We start from the raw sequence: 17631 nt of genomic DNA on the forward strand, positions 1-17631 counted from the left end.
GGAGGCTATTTGGGCCGATTTTGCACCTCTGGGTCTGCGGAGGGTCTTCGGTTCTCTTTGCATTTTGTACCGTATGTTCCATGGGGGCTTACTTTGGGGACTTGTTTGAGATGATCCCTTCAACTCATTTTTACCATCGAAGCGTCAAAGGACCAAATTTCATCCATTATACTTAGATCCAGTGCGTTCATTAACAGTTCGTATCATTTGGCTTTGGGATGAAGGATTGCGAGGAGGGATGCGAGGTTTCCCGAGCACTATGACATTTCCTTCTTCCAATGATGTTTGAGGAGGATCCAACAATGGGCAAAGGCTTTGCTGTACTCCTACTTTTGATGATGTCCATTGAGCGGCGGTAACAGTATGCCAATGGCATTTAAAAAAAAAAAGTGTACTAAGAGCAGACTTCTAAAATAGAGTAGAGGCAAGGGCGTCGGAAGTCTGCACCAATTAGTGCCCGTCTCCTGCGCGTCTCCGTGGTCAACCATACCATGAACGAATAACGGCCCATGCTGAAGAGCACGATAGTTTTTACTCCAACAACGTCCATTCATGAAAATATTGAGAATACGCCACATTTTAAAATTTACCCTCAAAGTACACGGGCCTCAAACATAAGCAAACGGAGTTCGTCACATAACGCGCACACCCGTCAAAGGACCTGATTACCGCAATCCCTAAACAAGATTCCAGTAATCCGAGCATATTTATATTCTGCGCTCGTTTGCAAACCAAAGAGCGGTGGGAATTAGGCGCCAGCTTTCGCGAACGAACGAATGTAAAGAACGAGCTGAATGGACCGGGTCCGGAATTAGTGCGTCCTTGAGTCCACCCCGACTGGAACAGTTTGTAATTAAGACCTGCTAATGTGAACCCTACTTTATAGCCTTGTCATCGCGGGCCTCGTACTGTATTTAAGTTTGCCAAATCGCTAATTGAACAAGGCCTGGTGATGTCATAATACTTAAGTTTTGGTTATGTCAGTTTAGTATTATTGCAGTTAGGAACGTAGCTTAGCATTCATTTGAACAGTTTATATCTGGGCCTGTTAAATTTACCTACACAGATATATATAAGTTTTAAAACACCATACACACGACGGTGGGAGGAATTATCAGGCCGGGTCGTGTCGGTGGCGCCGGCTCCACAACGAAGCAGTTGCGCGATGGACCCGAGCGCCGTTGCATCGGCAACCGACTCTACAATGTGATCTATTATAAAAAAATATCTCATATCTGAGAGATCTATATAATATTATGTTTATATTTCATAACCTATATCAGTATTCTCTGGTTTACATATAAGTATATGTATGTAATAGTACAGAGTAATCTTGTTTGGAGCATAATTACCACATGTCGTTTGTCCACGATTATTTATTGAAGGTTAAGGTGGGTGGTGATAATATCGTTGGTGTCTACGGGTTTTAACAATCGTTTAACATAAGTAAGGTAGGCAGCGGCTTGGCTCTGCCCCTGGCATTGCTGAAGTCCATGGGCAACGGTAACCACTCACCATCAGGTGGGCCGTATGCTCGTCTGCCTAGAAGGACAATAAAAAAAAAATAAGGCCGTGTTCTCAACTGCCTATTTTAGCTAAGAAGTATTTAAATACATGAAAATAAATACTAAAACTTTAGGTTCCGACTTCTATTCCGGCCCTCGTTTATCACTCCTCGTGTTGGAAATGCTTGAAGTGGTGAAGTGAAGCCCAGTACTGGAGTCCGCGGCCGCGTGACCGCGCACTCGCACTCGCTTCATGACTCTTCGCGCGTCGAGCAGACAATTGTTGCCCTCGCGTCCACATCAATACAAACCTGAACCGCAGTACAAAGTGGCGATCAGCTCACCCATTCTCTCTCTGTTTCTTTCTCTCACTCTCTCGCTCTTTTTAAATATCCATCACTCAAAGCAGTGTCTGTTTTATTATGAACGTTATTAAAAGTAGTTATAAGATACAATAATAGAGCCGTGTACAGTCCATATCACATACTTAACATTCTAGGATCCTCGGAGGCGCACAAAACACTTACTACTTCCTTATTGTCGACGCTTAGTCGCTTGAATTATTCATCAATATCATTCGAAGGAGTTCTTTCTTCAAACTGATACTTGTACAGCGCAAATTTAACCGACAATCAAAATATTAAACTATACTTTGAATAAAATCGCATGGAGATTTTTAACCGATATGTTTCCGTGTCAAGTTACTAAGTCGGCTCGTCGGAGTGACCGGCTCCTACCGGCCACGTACTGTCAGTAGCACCGACCTGAGCTCAGCGGCTTGTAATTTATTACGTAGTATTTTGCTTTGAGAAGCCGTCTGTGTAGATTTACTTAGCGAAACCAAGCCAACAAGACCTGGACAAATACTTTTATAAATCATCATCAGACTATATTGTATTGCCACTGCTACTGCCGGGGACAGGCCTCACTCGAGTTTCACCGAGAGTCATTACAGGAAACCCGGTAACGTTTCTCTGTCTCTGTTTCTAAGAAGTGCATCATGCAAGGCCAAACGTCAGTAATACCTACTAGCCAAAAACCTACAAATGCCAACAAAAAATGATTATTTTGACTTAAACATTGAAATAACAAAAGAACAGCACTCTATAGTTTTCGAAGGTCTGCACGAAATAAAACGGCTGCCCCGTGTGCGACTGTGGTCGTGTTACGAGTCATGGCTGTTTATATATTAATATGGCAGGATGTGGGAACTCCGCCGTCGTATCACGCGACTCAGAGAGCTATTCACTCGCTCGACATGTATTTATGGCCTGAATGACACCAACATGTGTACACGCACATATGTATACGGAACGATTGCTTTTTAACTTACTCGTTCAATATCTATACACTGATGTTAGCATGTTGTTATATAGGTTTATCTCTTTCTGCCATGCCTCCAAACAAAATCGTACAACAACAGTATCACCCAGTTATTTTACATGCAGTAGTGTCTGCAGTGATGTATCGGGTCGCTCGGTGCACTCGTTTCCATTGATGCCATTATGAAAGTTCAATACTTTTCTGGGTAGATGCCTACTAATAATAAAAATAAATAAATCAAGCATAAATTACACACTGTCTTTTGACTCTGAACTAGGATTCCCTGAACTATCCCTGAACTATAGTAATTAGGGACCGATATATGAGAATGTACTGCATAATAACATAATTCTATACGTTTAAATAACTAAGCGGCAAGAAAATTAGAAACCAAGCCTGTTCGTCACATGAATGTTTCCCCCATGAAATCAAACCTACGACTCTCGTCACGGCACTCAGAGTGCTAATTACTATACCATCGAGTCAGACGGGTAAGCACGACTGCGTAATTCGTAACTAATTCTGAGAGTAAGCGATGCGATGAGCCTGCACGGCGGAGTAGTGAGCTGCTCAAGGACCACACCCAGGAATGCGCAAACAAAGACGTTCAAGAACTTTGTTAGCTTATCTGAACTGAGGAATGAGCGGCCCATCTAATATCAAGTGGTTACCGCAATCATGTTTAAAGCCGCACGTGCCGTCGCTCAGGTAAAGATACTCCGAGGTTGAGTTCTCAATTGTGTTGTGACAGTTGTTCCGCCCTCCACTTCCTTCCCTCCTTTACTGGTGGTAGGACCTCTTGTGAGTCCGCGCGGGTGGGTACTACCACCCCGCCTATTTCTGCCGTGAAGCAGTAATGCGTTTCGGTTTGAAGGGTGGGGCAGCCGTTGTAACTATGTATACTTGAGACCTTAGAACTTATATCTCAAGGTGGGTGGCGCATTTACGTTGTGGATGTCTATGGGCTCCAGTAACCACTTAACACCAGGTGGGCTGTGAGCTCGTCCACCCATTTAACAAAAAAAGAAAATAAAAAATAAAAACATCCAACTACCTGACTGTGTTGCGGCAGTAATAGAAAGGACAGCGGCACCTACCCGAGCGAGATCTAAATAGGCTTCAATAATAGTGAATCATTTAATGCTAAAAATGGGTGAAATTATTTCAATACCTCTCCTTACACTTTTCAATATGGAAACAAATCTCCGAGCATAATGAAAAAGGAAAAGACGTCGCGTGGTTCCAAAGTGAGAGGATTCCGGTCGCCGAGAAATAAGGAAATCGGAGCCATCGGTCGACTAATAGAAACTCGAAGGCTCCTTAATACCGGACTTATTGCGCTCCTTCAATGGAAGCGCCGGCTCTTACGTGATAATCAAGTTACGACAAAATACCTATCTGAAGATTTTGTTTCACGAGACTTGAACGTCCTGACAAAATTACGAATATTTTAATACATTTACATTTTATTTCAAATCATGGGGGCTTGTGCGCACAACGGTAAATAGCGATCGTAACCATTTCTCTTCGGGGTGTTCATTCGTAGTCACAGGACGTGAGCGTGCGCGACGGCCGTGTGTCCTCGTTGTGACGCGCTCGCGCTGGTGTCAGGCACTATGAATGTCTTGCAGCTTTGGGACCCAAGGACATGACAGCATTAACTCGACTCGCATCTTAAAAAATGAAGTCTAAGTGTCAGTTGCTCAGGAATAGCGGATACGCGATCCTTTAAACTGGAGTGTGTGACTGATTTGTGGCAGAAATATGAAGATAGGACCAGTATCCTGGGACTGGTACTGTCCATGCGGAGCCAGAGCATGGCCTACCGATAGTGAATATAAAAACTTAATTTACCTGGTACCTCAACACGAGTATATAATGATTTGGAAAACGTAGTGGGTAGGCCTCAGTATTGAATCGAATGCCACAGCCGTGGGAGCACAAAGAGCAACTCACTTTGTACTGAACGGATGTTTTAAATAATCCATCCTATCCTCGTGAAACTGAATAAATCTAACAATATATATATTTTTGTCGAACAGAAATAGTTGTTATAAATATGGAAAATAAATTGAAATTTGATGAATGTAATTGATAAACATTTTCAGTTACCATTTTAGGCCTCTATCATATACTGGCTCGCGTGTGGTGCTGTAATACTTCTATAGCAACTATGTAAGTATGTACATACATATTGCAAGAAACTGAAGCCTTCAAAATTAATCGTCCTTTTACGAGTAGTACAAGAGTACCTCGCCGATACATTACCTTGATAGGTTCCACGCATGGAATTTTAAGTTCTTTGTCGACTCGTGTCCTGGGTCCGGGCCGACACGTGCTACAACGAATCTCGACGCGTCCCGGACATCAAATATGAAAGTGAAAGATTCTTATCCTTTATTATAAAAGATCTTCGCCCCGGGGGCTTAAATTTGATTGGCAGCGGGAACAAATTGAATTTCCCGGGGTCCGCCGCGATGCGAATAATGATTCCCATCTACTGGCCAATCCTGTTACAGATATCTACGCTGTTTTAATGGATTTTTGAAATGGAATATGGACGGGAGGTTGATCTTCACAAATTGGAGTTAGACTAGCGAGTCTGTGCTGCCCACACTGCCGCAGCCCGAGAGGGGCTGCTGCGGAATATCCCATACGTTGAGAGTAGTTGTGTCCCGTGCTCGACGTGCAATACAATAATGATGAAGCGCGTGCCATTTAATTCTAACCTATTACAAAACTCTTTTAACATATAATACTTTTCTACTTATAATACTGACATGAATGAAATACAGTTTATTCAAAGAAGCATAAAAACATTGTCATCTTATAGCGCTTGATTGTGGTTTAAAATGATGCTTCATATAAACTTGACAAAGTTAAAGAGTGGTAACTCTTTGTCTGTATATGTGAATTAATGTGAATCTCGACTTGTGTACTCGATGGGTAAGACGATCGGTGTAGTCGTGTTACATCTTACTGGTGATGCGAGTATGCTTACAATACATTAATTTCATTAAGAAATCTCACGACCGCCCGCTGGTGTAGTAGTCGCCGTGATTGCTGGGCCGACAGTTCTGGGTTCGATTTCCACACCGTAGGACAGGTTTGCTTGCTATGTACCTAGTCAGGTCATAAATTCTGTCACATGTTTAATGTAAAATAATTGAAACAAGTTTATTCATTATGTAACCATTCATATACCAAAATGAACTTAACAAAACATAGATTCTTATGACACTAAAGTTTATTCAAAATGACCTCCGCGATTTTGAATACAGGCTTTCAATCTGCGCGGCCAGTCGTCTATCGCAGCACGAACGAGGTCCATGTCAATATCGGCGGCTGCCTTAATCAAGGATGTCTTGAGTGACTCCAAATTGGGATGAGGCTTTGAGCACGCCTTTTCCTCTAAGTGTTGCCATATCTTGTAATCTAACGGATTCAAATCTGGATTGGAGGAGGGCCAGTCTTCGTGCCGGATGAACTCGATTTCACGCACCGCCAGCCAGTCTTGTGTGCTCTTCGCTCTATGAGCTGGCGCCGAATCTTGTTGGAATACCCAGTGCCTGTTATTGAACATGGTATGAGAAACAGGTTCCACAAGGTTCGTCAGGACTGTATTTTGATACACAACTGCATTAATTTTTACACCTTTCTCACAAAAATGTACCTCTGTTAAGCCCCAATAAGAAACTCCCAACCATACCATGAGCGAGGATGGAAAATGACCTCGTTGGACACGCGGAATACGGTTGCTCGCTTCTTCACTACTGTGTGCGTACACCTTATCATTTTGTTTGTTGTAGCTCTCTTCTACGGTAAAAATTTTTTCATCCGAAAAAAGAATTTCCCGATATTTTTTTCCCGCGTACCGCTTCAACAAAGCGCGGCATCTCTTCAGTCTCAGGTCCATTAGACGAGCATTCAAACGATGTCCTGTTTTTCTTCGATATGCCCGAAGCCCTAAGTCTTCATTTAACACCCTTTTCACCGTGGTTCTGCTTAACCCCATCTGAAGGGCCAACAGTTTCTGCTTACGTTTGGGATTTCTTTGAATTCGCGCCTTCACAGCTTTTATCACTGCTGGAGTCCTAACAGACCGAGGGCGAGCACTTCTTGACCTGTCATCTACACTAGAGTCTTCATTGTGTTGTTTGATGGTACGATAAACGAATCTTTTGGTTATATTCAAATTTTTCAGTATGTTAAAAATTTGAATTGGCGCGTAACCGCAACGATGCAACGCAATAACTGCAACACGGTCTTCTTTAAGCGTCCACTCCATATTTAAAAATGAGTAAAAATTCTAAAAGTATACATTTTTATTTTCATGAACAATTCGAAATTCGAATTCAATAAACTTTTTTGTGGCCAGCATTCTAAAAGAAAAGTTTTTACTGTGTGACAATACTTATGACCTGACTAGGTATATACAATATATGTATATTATGTTTTAAATGTATTTCAATTTGTCTATTAGTACCTGGTTACTTATAGTACGGGAAATTTTAACTTAGAACCGTCTGTAATTTGTTATGATTATTAAAAAAAACTTAATTCTTCCACAACCCTCTTTTTTATGAAGTATTATTGCATATACGAGCTAGGGATCGTATTTATAGTAAATTATGGATAGATCAATCGAGAAACAATCAGAAATACGTTCAGCTTAGATTCAGTTAAACATAATATGGAATCTTTTTATTGAAAAGGATTACCTTATGAGAAGCGTCCTTACACTGCAAAGAGTTGTCACTTAGGTACTCACATTCTTAAAGAAAAATATATATTTAATAATGAGGTCTGTGCCTCTTTTCTTATACTTGGAGTTACGGATGTTTTAGATAATAATGTATACAACTCTACAAGGCTAGACTATTAAGCTACTCGAAACAAAAAAAATTATGGGTCTTTTGTATGACCCAAGTGGTCGAGAAATTTAAGAACAGAGTTATTACTGCGTTTTCATTTCAAAGCTTTTAATTTAAACCAAATGTTGAATAAACAAAATCCTCAATAGTATAGAATTTAACTTACAAACCAAGATTAATTGTTGTACAGAGAATTCAACAGTACTATTCTCTAGATTTGGCCAGACCTGGTTTTCTACGTTTTTCCATAACGTCCAAAGTTTTTTTTATAATTTCTATACAAGCAGCGAAGCGACCGAGGCGAAGCGACCCGCCCTCGCTTCGTTTCGGAAACCGTAATTTATTATTAATTTCTCCACTATTTAATGGATGTTATTATACATATAAACCTTCCTCTTCAATCACTCTATCCATTAAAAAAACCGCATCAAAATCCGTTGCGTAGTTTTAAAGATTTAAGCATACATAGGGACAGACATATACAGGGACAGAGAAAGCGACTTTGTTTTATACTATGTAGGGATGTTATTCCTTCACCGTGGAAATCAATCGTGAACATTTGTAAGGTACCTACGTATTTCATTGGAAAAATTGATACCCGCCTGTGGAATTCGAACACCAGTGCATCGCTACATACGAATGCACCGGACGTCTTATCCTTTAGGCCACGACGACTTCCTCTTACCTGTAGCTCCATATAGATTATCTACGAGTGAAAACTAGTACGAATTCTTTACTTTATAATTTGTTATCAGAATACAAGTCAAATCAAACATTTGATGTTAACTTCTGAAGCTTTAACAACAAAAACTGCTCGAATCGTATTTTATATTTTGTTGTGCTTTTTGTGTTTTTAAATTCGCAAATGTAATATTTCATACAATACATCAGAGTAAATTACATTCGGTAATAAAGCTGAGCTGAGTACGTGACCGTTGGGGGGGTTCACACAGATTTTTGTTTGCCTTGATTTGTGGGGTACGTGCTACCCCGCTACGGTGCTACGGAGCTACGCCGTAGACGCTTGATAAATTGTAGTACGTAATGATGCGATTTTTGAGAAATTCGCGTTCTTATGCCGCATACTTTTTCTTTTTATATTAAAAAAAGTGAGTTTTAGTTAAATACATTAGTACAATAAGCGCCGTACGGAATGTTTTTATCGAATGACTGCACAGACATTCTGAAATACAAGTTTGTTTGTACTGGTACAATGTACAAAGTGTTAGAGTTCCCTGCGGTTGTCATGACAACAACGACATTAATGAGTTCGCTAGCAGCTTCTTTAATTATCATTTTCTTGTCGTTGTTCTGAATACGATTGTGAGGGAATATGTTATATTATTTGCGTATAAGACATCGGAACTGTGCTACGGCCCTTACTTTTCTTGGTGTTAGGAAACAGTCAATTGTACCTACATATTATTATATCCGTTATCAAAAGAATTTTCTAACCCAATTGAATTAAAACATCGTAGTCCTAAGTTCTATTCATCTGATCAATGACTAAAAGGATAGTGCCTTCACAATTTACAGAATTCCTCAAAGAAAATACCATAATACCAGAAGTTCAATCACATTCCAAGTCAGCTCGTAGCGACTCTACAGCATTACCTGACTACTACTAACTTACTAACGATATATGTATTATGATATGTCTTTATCTGTGAAGTTGTCATTTTATAATACCGACCATTTGAATCATAATGTACTTATGTGGTGCTGGCGATACATACCAAATTTAAATGAATATGGTTATACAAACATATAGAATTCTATTTTTTAATTGAGCGATTCGCTTATTGATTAGTGGTCTGTTTTCACACATTTGTATATTTTTTCTGAATATGGACACGATAAAAATACTAGTTATGATGTAATACGAATTCCCCCGCGGTGGCTGCAAAAACGGCTAACAATATTAATGATGCGTGCGTAGTGAAAACTAAAAACGAACGCGGACTCGTTATGGGTTTGAAAGCCACCGACATGAAAATTTTTATCTAAAAAATGAACCCCGCGGTCATCCGAATACTAAAGCTAACATCGATCGTAATCAAAGGCGATCGTCGAAGCTGACGATACTATAATTACGACTGAGTTAGCAGCAGCTGTCAACTTTAGCATCAAAATAATAAAATAATATCGGTCGGTTAGCGTCAAATTGGCAAGGCAAGAAAACTTGATAAGTGTGTGCCGCACCAACTGAACGATCGCCTACCGCGATAATATATGTACACTGCTTCTTAACAAATGGCACCAACATTACTGCGGATGTGCACACAATGATGAAGAAGCTCGCAATCTCCGGTCAGTCTTCCTTAGTAGCTCGTCCGCAATACTCCCACACGACAAGGCTCGACGTCACACGGCACTACAGACGGCCTCTGAGCTACAAGAGCTAGAGTTGGAAGTTGTCCCTCATCCACCGTACTCGCCAGCCTTGCGGAGACAGACTTTTGCTTTTTCCAAAGCTTGAAAACTTCGTGGCAGGGAAAAAATGCTAAACCCGAGAGGCAGTTCAAAATGCCCTTGAAGAGTTTGTTGGTTTTCGTACATCTGACTTCGTTAAGAAGAGCATTGAAGAATATGTGAGGATTCAGCGTTCTGATAATTCATTGCGGGTGTCATACAGATGGGCAGCTAGTAGTGGAGCACCTAAAGTAACCGATTTAAAATCAGCTGCGACGTATGTTCGTCTATCTCCTACCTCGCTACCTCGGCCGCCGGCGGCAAAAAACGCTTGAACAAAATGGGTACTTTGTTTAGAGTACATCATACATTAAACTTGCTTTCTAGCTACAGAGCTACAGTACTCACAAAGAAAATTATCACACAAATCAAAGGAGAAAAATAAAATCAATAATTTACCCACAAGTGTCACGTGTGCCCGTACGTACACTCTCTCCGTGTCATGTAATCCAATTTCTGTAGGATAAACGTCGGAGCACCGTGGTATGCGAGGAATTTAGAATTTCACGACGACCTATAATTAGAATCGATATGTAAGTATCTGAAGATAGCGTCAGAATGCTTCTTACTTGTGGCTGTTACGTGACGCGACTAAAGTGACGTCGTCTGCATATCGAACATTTGAAATCTCCCGACTTTTGTTCCATCCGACCAGTTTTCAAGGGTAATTCTCATTATTACTAAGGTACGGAGTTCAAATGAAATGTGCAGTCAGAGTTATGGTCTTATTGTAGATCGTCTTTGTCTTATTGGCTCGAGTGGTTTGTCTGTGAGTCGTGTAAATAAAGCCTGAACTGTTCACTTCGTCAGCTCATCTATAAACTCACATGTGGGTCATTAAATCAATCTAAATGCCATTGATGTGAAGCACACTATCACGAGAGGCTCACTAAGTCCAAACAGGAACTTAATAAGTCGAAGTTTCAAGAAAACTATTAAACTTTTTCGTATTAAAACTAAAGTATTTTACTATTGTACAGAAGGGGATCGATCGCCATAGATTGGGCGGCGGAGGTGTCGCTACCGAGGCGGACCGCTATTACCCTCCTTATTGCCAATAAAACCTTCCGCCAATAATTGGAAAACACCAAAGTGTGCACTTTCAGTCTCACTTCAGGAATCCGAGTATTTTACTGCGGTTCAGTCGCGAGGGCGTGGCAGAGAATTACTTAAGATGGATAAAATTTTGAACCAATTTTACTGAATAAGTATGGTCTCGTGTAAGTCATACAATGATTTATATCGTGCCCGTATGGCGTATGAGGCATGTTTCGTTAAGTTGATATCTCTTGCCTCAACCGAACGCAGTCCTGATATTAAAAGCCCATCAGCGTGATTGAAAATAATCAAAACTAGTTCCTTAAAAGGTTAACTTCTCAGTTCGGTTCACCGACTGTCAGTGAGCCATGTGTCATGTCGTTCCAGAAACGGAGAGAGCAGAGATACATTTACGATCGTATGTACCAGTAGTTAGACAGGACTTAGCTTGATACTTGTGATTATAATTTTAACAACATTGATATCTGTTTTAAGCACGCACAAGCTTTAGAACACGTTAAATAGAAATTACGAAATATTATTCTGAGAGTTTAAGCTTAACCACGATTATATTATATTTTAACTATAGGTTGAAACTCAACCTTAGCTTTCCGTAAATGATAACTACATCAAACTAATATGAAGCACGGTCAGGGGTGTTGTTTATTGTATCGTCCGTGGATTGAAACCTCTCTCAGCTAAATTCGCATAGTTTTAATAGAAATATTTTTAATAATAATATTTTGATAATAAAGAATATATTTTGTGAAATAAGAAATGTATATTTTGTAACACGTATGTATAATGCACGGAGTCGATTTATTTCGTATTCACAAACCACGGCTGCACAGTTTGTAGTACTCGCCTTCAACAAAGATGCTAATGTGAAACATTGATACAACACAAATTTTAACTACACAGGCCTTGATAGACATTATTTTGTTTAGGAAGTATTTATGTTTGTGTGTGAATGAGTAAAAAATGGTTTAATGTACCGTTCGTGCTTGTCATTAACAATGTTAATATATTTTATTTTTGTATTCTGCTCACTTTCTGACAATTAGGAGAGGTTTGGTCTGGTCTGGTCGGGTCACTTCACAGATGTTGGTTACGTCACAAAGGGTGAGTGCTCTTTTTTCTAACAGTCTATATTTTGGTTTTATTTTTATATTGCTTTGGATGATTGTGCATGGTCATGTCCCACACCTGGATTAAAATCTAACACTAAAACTACCAGACTGACAGACAGACATAGCTGGATGAACAAGTCAAACAAAATAACGATATGTTAGTGTCAGTTCCATTTATTTCATTTTACGATTTTTATATCAACGTTCCTCAAACTAGAACGAAAATTTAACATGAATTTCCATAAAGAGAATCTACCTTTTTACTTAAATAAAAACTAATTTTAAGTTAAACTAACCGTATATTGCAATGTTCGAGTTTTTCAAATAATTACAATTAATAAATACAGCGTTAATGTGATCATTGTACTAATAATCAGTTTGGATTCCGCACCAAGCATTCAAGAGTGTCCATCAAGCGCACCGCCTCACGGAGCACATCTTAGAAAGGGTTCAATAGACGTTACCGAATTCGCTAGGCTGAGCCGCGTGAGCTCGCCTGTACGTTCGGTGAGGCTGACCCTCGAGCTATAGATAGGCAAAAAAAATCTACGGACGAGTTCAAGCAATGGAGCTGGACACTTTGTGAGAGAGTACATCCAAGAAATCCACAAATCACATATTGTAAAGTCTCTATAAATATGCCACGGTGTTTCGTTCATCCAGTGGTTGGTCAAATTGAGTAGTGCGTCCCTGGTCCCGGGCTTGGTGTCTCCTCGGAGGCACTGCATTAATGAAAGGTATGGATTTATAACTAGGGGTACTGAATTTTTTATTGCGAATATGAGTAATCGAGCTCAGGGTCCTCCTGCTGTAAAGTGGTTACCGAAAGAAATAAGTATAATCACAACGTGAATGCCTCATCCCACATTGAGGTTGAAATCTCTATTGTATGACGATGGCTATCCCGTCAGGCGCATTGTAAATAAGGATTGGTAAGTACTCCTATTCTGCCTGTTTACGCTGCGAAGAAGTTTTGCAACTCAGTTTGAAGCATGGGACGGGCACACAGACAAGACGTGAGCTAGTTTACCCCTTTACGCAGTATTTCAAGTAAATGTTTGTAAAATGAATAATGTACAATCAACTTCTGTGCTGCCCAATCTCAAGCTGCCGAGTCTGGCGCGCGCACGCCGCTTGGTTTTTTGGAAGGAAAAAGCGCACACACCATCCTTTGCAAAAATTTTCATAAAAAGATTTACAAAGTACTAAGAGTGAGTGGAAAATGCTGCGACTGTCAGAGGGGATGATACAAAATAGATATGGCGTGTGAAAGATTATTATATATAATATGCACAAAAAAGGCACTTTTCTTGTAAATGAGGATAACATTCAGCAAAGCAGATTTTGATGAAATGACTGCCTCTAACAATCGGTTTAATGACATTTTACGGCTGAATTCTAGTTTATGTTACACACTATTTATAATGATATTTCTCTGGCAAGTTTATGGTCACGGACAACTAATATAATATGTTATTTTAAGAACGCTCTTAATGTTGTTATGATTCATGTGATATAGCATTCGATTAAAACGATCTTTCACAGGCAAGCACCGACTAGTAAACTATTTGCGGACACTGAAGCCAATTGAAAACATAAAATACAAAAAAGTACAATTGTTTTCGTTCGTTCACTCGACCCCAACACCCACAGTAGACAGTAGACTCTTTTAGTAAATTAGCAAAACCTTAATTTAATTCAAAATTTCTCCAACTCACGTTAGAGCGAACAAAGTGTCCTTACCCCAAAAATTCAGGTGTTGTATTAAAACCGAGGCTCACGGCAAAGTTATGCAAAATTGTAGCCCAGACAGTTGCGACTTAGGAACTTCGTAATGAGAGTTAGGGAGCTAAGCTGAATGCTAACGCGACCTACAACGACAATGTAGCTAAGCCGTTGCTAAGTTGCTCGAATATTTCTTTTGTAGGAAAAGTGAAAGGGAGGCCTACTGGCCTCAGGAATATCTTTATATTTAGTGGCTGTTGAGCACCTTCCGGCGCTTCCAATCAGCTGTTGCAAACTTTCCCGGCGTTACTCCGTTGGGTCGCCCTGTGGGCATGGTCGTCTAGCAGTCTACGCGTGTTCACGTAATAGTAAATGTCACTTGAGACATGACTGGAACCTACCACTAACATAATTAAGAAGTACAACACAATTACGGAACATCACAATAACTGTTTCATGAATTGTGACTATTTATTTTGGGACCGTAAGTAGAGTAGGTGCAAAAGGTTCCTTACTAGAAGCATGCTCAGATCGGCTACACGGGTTGATCTTCTTTCGCCTAACCCAGGTCCTTTCGGGCATGGCTGTTTCGAGAGGTATCTGTAGAGAGTCTGCGGAAGGGAGCCATATTCAGACTGGCATCAGTGCGAGCACCCGGACGATGACGCTCAGCACACCCTCGATGCGTGCCCGCGTTAGGAGCACCTGCGGTGAAACCTCATCGCAGTGCTGAGGAAGGATCTCTCCTTGCGGACTGTCGTCACCCGTATGGTAGAGGACCGGAGTGCGTCGGAGCCTGTCCCCTCAACCGAATATCCGTAAATGGATTAGGTACACAAATAGCCAGCCATCGTTTCATTTCATCTATTCAAGTGAATATAATTTTTAAAGACTAAGTTTCGTGAACCCAAGTTAAATATCATGCACCTCACTTGTAACTATTATAAAGTACATTGTCATTGCATTCTCGCACCAGATTGATTTACCATCATTTGGTATTGTCATCGTTGTCGTCGGAAGTACAGGCTGCAGTTATAGTAGTCCCACTAATATTTTTAACAAACTGTTCTAGTTCTAAGTTAGGTTAATAAACAAAAGAGCTGGTTCGGTGCTCTAGTCTCCAGTTTAATGACGTTACTCTGTCGTGCGGCAGTCATGTGTGACAGAACAGATTACGGTATCGTTGAAAGCCAAACACATCTCGCCGTATAACGACATTATGACGTCATCACAATCTATGCAAATGTGAAGCAACAATGCCATGTTGCAACACCACCCTCCCTCCCCTACCCTCCCCCACGGCCTACCCCCACTGATAGCCTAAGTATAGACAAGGCATTCTCTTTACACCATGTCGTCACACGACCTTGTGTGCTTATGTAATTAGCTGGCTTTTAGTGTACCGAGTATATGTATGTACTATAATGTATAATACACAATATATAATATTATACGGAATATATAATGTATTACATAGGCATACATTATATACTATACAGTGGACGTTTGTGGGCTGCTAGAATAGTATAGAATAGTGTACCGAGGGGTTTTATTTGAAAAGGATTATTTTTTCTTCTAGTTTTAAGCGAACTGTGGCAAACTAAAACAGTTGACAATCAAATTGTACATTCAGTTAAAACATATCGAGAATAGATGATTTGTTTATGATTCCAATCTCATTTTTTAACTCATACTTTGTAAAAAAATACAAAATTAAAAATATAACGCACAGGCCAAGTGCTTCACTCAGTTGACATCACGTGCACCTTTTTGAGGTCGAAGAACTCTCTCGATGAGGTCGGCCACACTACTTCCGAAAGCAACTCGAATTGTTGGGATTTTTACATTAATTTACATTAATTAGATTTTTACTATTTCGTGCATTAGAGTTGGTTTACGGATACATTTTTTATGAGATAAAAGTTATTAAGATTTACACATTATGTAACCTTGACTTAGCCGATACAGATCGTTCATCACGTTCCAAAAAGGGTTTAACGAAAGCGGAATCACAAGGACAGTGCCTGTTTGGAGAGAAAAACGCATTCGGTGTGCGCACTCAACTCATATGACCAGTAAGACATTTACTACCTGGTGGTAGTAGTAATGCGTTTCGAGCTTGAAGGGTGGGGCGGCCGTTGTACTGTAAAACCTTTACAACTCATGCCTCAGGTGGCGGCATTTATGTTTTTATTTTTTGAGGCCACCGATTTCCAGTTAATATCATGTGGGCCGTCAGTCAGCTCGTCTACCCCTCTAAGCAATTTTAAAAAAAAACCAGTTTCTTTCGTCTTTGCAATAAAGGTGAAATTTAGTGACATATGCCCCCATGCGGTTGCAATTTGCAGAAGTTTTTAAGCCTTGTGGACGAACAGAATAATGAGGTTGCAAGATTGTATTCTGACATGTTTAATTGAAGGAACGGCCTAATGGTAGTTTTATTGTGTAATTCCAGGGCTGCCATCGAAACGATTATAATTTTTGTCGTTTTTATATGAAACTGCTAATTACGACTTAGAATCTCTTAAACGTTTTTAACATGATCTACATTGCTGATACTATAGCCAAGTTTCGGCTTGATATACCTACCTATTGTAGGTCACCTTGTATACGGTACAAGTTTCATGTTCAGTCCCTGATGTTGATGTTAATGTTGGAGTTTGATGTTCGCAGATAACAGGATGTTACACTACATGATATTTAACAGAACAGATTACTTATTTCTGTTCCCCCACTTTGATGCACTCGACAGAGCGGTCGTCCTCGACGTGAAGTACTTACTATCCGTGTGTTTTTAAAATATCACGTGATTGCGGCTATAGCTGTATTTTTTTATATGTGGCAGCTAGTGCTATAACAGACCTAACGACTTCTCTTCATCCCCCTCCTTTTGCAGTGGCTGTCGTGCTCTGATGCAAGGAGGTATCGGATACTAGATGCTAGTAAACTAAGCATTATAGTTTGGAACTATTCCGCTTCCAGTCCCTTCACAGGCCCAGAGGTTCCAAATGATTAGGATTGGGCATGGACATGTCAACGTGCTGGAGAGTTATCGAGCTTCAAGATGAAAATTATGTCGTCCCAGTGTTTGTCCGCGTGGACGGCTAGAACAGCGCATGGCCAAAGCAAGAGTAAATCCTTTATGTCCATAGACACAGCTGTCTGCAGGCATTATCTAGGCGTTGGCTGGCATTACTTAGCACCCTCGAATATAAGATTGAAGTTGAAATACATTAGAAATTTCAATAACTATGGATCGGAAACAGAGTTTTTGTCACCCTATATTAAAGTTAAATATCAAACATGTACAATGACATAAATGAGCTTTCATATGAATGAACTCGAAGAAAGCTCGATGGGACAGATTCCAACTTTAGATCGAGTCCCGATTGTTCTAAATCACGGGACCGCGAACGCTAAGAGTAATTAACTCATAAAATAATTAAGAAAATGAATCATTTAACTCATAACTCCGATGACTAGTTGTTGCGAAATACAATACAACTCAAACTGCCATTAAAACGACAATATCCAAACAATCTTCAAAACTTTCTGAGCGATTCA

The sequence above is a fragment of the Bombyx mori genome, chromosome 4 (genome assembly GCF_030269925.1).
Source record: "Bombyx mori chromosome 4, ASM3026992v2".
NCBI classification, from domain to species: domain Eukaryota; kingdom Metazoa; phylum Arthropoda; class Insecta; order Lepidoptera; family Bombycidae; genus Bombyx; species Bombyx mori.